General features: G+C 42.7%; 1 long non-coding RNA gene across 1 annotated transcript; it reads left to right on the top strand.

Annotated features, from left to right (window-relative positions):
- Positions 2,307 to 3,482, top strand: LOC109718744. Its single transcript, XR_002218507.1, has 2 exons — positions 2,307 to 2,970; positions 3,050 to 3,482. It is a non-coding gene; the product is annotated as an uncharacterized LOC109718744 (long non-coding RNA).

Raw genomic sequence — 4,080 nt, 5'->3', positions numbered from 1 at the left:
GCGGATTGACGGCTACGAAGGAGGCAGCCGCGAACGGTACAGGTTGGTTGGCGGCGTGACCGGACTTCGGCGCAGCTGCGGCGGAGGCGGTGGACAGTAAAACACTCCGCGTAACTAAACGTGTAAGTTGATATTACCATCGATACTTTTGAATCAGTGCAATAATTTGCTATTCCGTGTATAATATAACCCATCTTGTGTTACACTACTTTGTATTTTATGCTACAGGACATTGACAAAAAGGAGAATTCGCCGCGAAAGACGGCTGGGTGCGTCTGTCGACGGCGACAAAAGAGTCTACACAAACTTCGAAGTCTTTCATGCAAACAACACAGCATTACAGAGGTGTGTGAATAATTTCAACAATGGCCATTTTTAATGCGATACCTTATAATCAGTGTAAAGCCTTCCTGCAATGCGTGTAAGGAAGTTTCCTGCAATGGGTGTAATTACGTATCTCATTCTTTCATTCGTTTGCAGGTATACAGCATCCAAACAATCGTCGACATCCCCCCCTCCTCGGACTGATCATCAAGATTAAAAAGGAAAAACACACTAATTGACGGTCACAACGATCCTCACCGCCCCTGGAATTAACAAGTAACTACGGCAGAGGTGAAGTTATCCGAAGGAGATCCAGAGAGCCGTAATTGAAAATTCCTTGACAAGCACCACCGCGCTCCGCATTTCGTACTGCCTTCGAAAGATATTGACATCGGAGGAAGGACCTTGGTTGACCTAACAAAGTCACATGCGCCTGTCGTCAGCTCCGATGTTATTAAGCGCCTACCAGATTTATCAAGGAGGCGGAAGGGGACAAGATGCATATACACCACGTCATTATCCTTTATCAGACCTAGGGACTGCAATGAGCCCCGGAGTTGTTTTTGTCCGAATCACCGAGAAGGATCATATGGAATACTGGTTCATCCGCGCTCTTCGACTTCGAACACTGCATTTGCTAGCGCTGTTGAATCTCCAAGCGGGGAAAGTCAGCCTCACTTACTCCATTAAAACCCGTAAAATACAAACGCGGGGTTTGGAAAAAGCCAGTAAAGTGCTTACCCTAATGCCATAGAAATTGTACCAGCATTATCCATTTATATTTTTAATTAGTGCAATGTTTCGTTATGCAAGTGTAAATTCATAGGAAATTATCTACAAGAATATTTTAGTCTGATTTGTTGGGGCCGCCGCCCAGTACCCCGTCCCGTCGACTGGGAGATGATCAATCTGGAAGATATCCCCATGCAAGATCAGTCAAATGACTGCGCAATCTTCCTGTTAGATCACGAGAATACTTGCAGAAGGGTGAGGAACATGGACTGTCTGCCAGAAGGATATGACGAGGAGACCGGCGAGATAGCAGCAGATTCTTGCGTCTTTTTGACACTAATAAATTCGACGCTGGTTCGAGTTACAGTTCTTTCATGTACTATCATTTTTTTCACAGTATGACGAATTGGTGTACACATATTGTAATTCTCATTACCTTTTCTTATAAATATATGGAAATCAGTGGGTAGGAATTTACTTGTAATGTTTGTCGTTACACTATTTACTAGAATGTTGAACTATTATCCGTTCATGCTTCAAGGTGTTTGCACTGGTGCGAACTAGTGTTGCACGCATAGAAAGGCAGTTACATCATTTCACCTGGCATTTCTCTTCTCGTTGCACTATTATCTCAGACTTGTTTGCTTCACATATTTCGAAAAAGTAATAGCCGAACAGCAAACATCGGGGCTGGCGAATAGTAAACAAAATGCAAAAAAAGTGCAATACTAACGAGATATTACAGTAACATTCGTCATAACGGTGCAACGATAGGCTGTAATAATAGTGCAACGCCAGGGAACAAAATGAAAAAAAACTTTAATAATCGCAAGATATTACAGTAACATTCGGTAATGATAGGTTGTAATAATAGTGGAACGCCAGGTAACAAAATGCAAAAAAAAGTGCAATACTGGCGATATATTAGAGTAACATTCGCCATAACAGTGCAACGCCTTTACGCGCATTGAAACTGAAGAAGCCATATTTAAACAACTCGCTTTTACTTTTCCCGAGGCAGCTTCGATATAACCGCCGCTGTCTCCTATCCTCTCAGAATAGACGCTATGACGTAGACGTTACACTACGTACTTTTAGAAGCATTAAATGCTCGCTGCGGTCGGAGCGCATATCCACGTTATTCGCCAGAACGTGTGTTTGCTGTTCCATGAACCCATTGCACTATTAGTATGACATAGTTGCACATTTATGAACTTAGTTGTACTATTTTACCCGACGTTGCACTATTACATGACTTGCGCGGCACTTTCTTTTCCTGCTTTCTGATATCATTGAACTATTATGTCGACCACATTGCACCATTGCAATCATCGTTGTGGTCTTTCACCCTACATTGCACTAATAATCGCCGTGCGCGTCGCACCCTTAATCCCCTCGCATTTGAATGCTAGTGGAAGGCACGATGAGTGACGTGTAAGGTATATTCGGTAAGTGAGGAAGAGATGTACTGGCGGGTTTGTCAGCCCACGATTCGTTTTTTTAAATATCGGTTCTTCAGATGCATCTCCCTTTACGGAAACACAACCTTTGGTGAAGGACGTGAATCGACAACGGCGTTCCCTGCAAGAGGAAACGCAGCGCCGAAGTACGAGATGGAGCCTCCTCCTACACTGCCGCGGCTCTTCCTCCTGCCGGGAACGCCGTTCCTCGCCTTCGCATCCTTGACCAATAGTTACTAGGCTACAGTTCATCCATGACGTTAAGGCAACGACGGTAGATGGCTGAAGCAGAGTTCGCGGAGTAGGCGGCTCGCTGCGAAGGGAGCCGAAGCAGAGTTCGTGGAGTAGGCGGCTCGCTCCGAAGGGTACCATCCAGCAATGAGGCGTTAAGATTGATTCGTGCTATCTGGACTGCGTTATTTGCCACGAGCCCATTGGCCCTCCTCTCATACAGGTTCTTAAATTCTTACAGATCTTTATTGTTATTGATGGATTCTTATGTTATGCTGATTGAACTGTCTGTTTCATGGTAGAGCGGAGCTCCAAAGGGCTTGAGGCAAATAAAGCACTCCAGATAGTGCAAATCAATCTTAAGGCCTCGTTGCTGGATCTACACTTCCGAACGACCCTCCTCCTACTCGCAGTCTCCTTCGGCAGTCTCCTTCTCGCAGTCTCCTCCTCGCAGTCTTCTCCTCGCAGTCTTCTACTTGCAATCTCCTCCTCGCAGTCTCCTGCGGAAGTCTCCCCTGGCCTATACATGTTATCTTAGGCTATGTGCGCGTGGAATTGCAGACAAGCTTCGATGATTAGATATTTCTGTAACATAATTTTTATTATGTTCAATTTGTTATTGTTGAAGTAATAGAATTTTTCATTGTAGGCAAATCCTTTTTGTATTGTGTAAACTTGTATAAAATCGTGTACTCGGATTTAAAGAAGAAAATATAATTCTTGTTCACAAATTAATGTACTGCTTAGGAATTTGTTGCACTATTTACCAGTTACAATATTTTTCATAAAATGTTGCACTGTTTACATCATAGAATAATATAAATTTCGACCTTTTTGCACTATTTTGTTCATGTTAACGCCAAATCTTTGAAAATTTCGTACTAGGTATCATCTGTTACACGCTTTAGCAGAGATTCTTAAACTCTTTTGATCTGTGTTACAATACTTAAAACCTTCTTTAAATTAAATTTTCATTTCACCGACCTGGCGTTGCACTATTATTATACCTTGTATCAACCTCTCCAACGAACCCTTATAAGCTTAGTACGAGTCTTTTCAAAATATTGCACTGGTTTACTACCTTATTGCACTTTCGTTGCACTCGTTTTTAAATCGATTGCACTATTATTTATACCTTATTGCACTCTTACAAGCATCTTTGCACTCTTTTAAAAATATTGTTCTGTTATTCACTCTGTCTTGCACTATTATTGGCGTTCATCTGTTAACCTATTCATGCGTTATAAGAACGCTGATCTTTCGTAAGAACAGTTTGCACAATCGTTTAGCATTTATGTCGCGCCTCTCGAAAAGCGTCCTGCGCCGGCGACCT

This window comes from Ananas comosus, linkage group 12 (genome assembly GCF_001540865.1).
Source record: "Ananas comosus cultivar F153 linkage group 12, ASM154086v1, whole genome shotgun sequence".
Taxonomy (NCBI): Eukaryota; Viridiplantae; Streptophyta; class Magnoliopsida; order Poales; family Bromeliaceae; genus Ananas; species Ananas comosus.
Note: the sequence above shows the minus strand (reverse complement) of the source record. Positions and strands in the feature narration are given on the sequence as shown.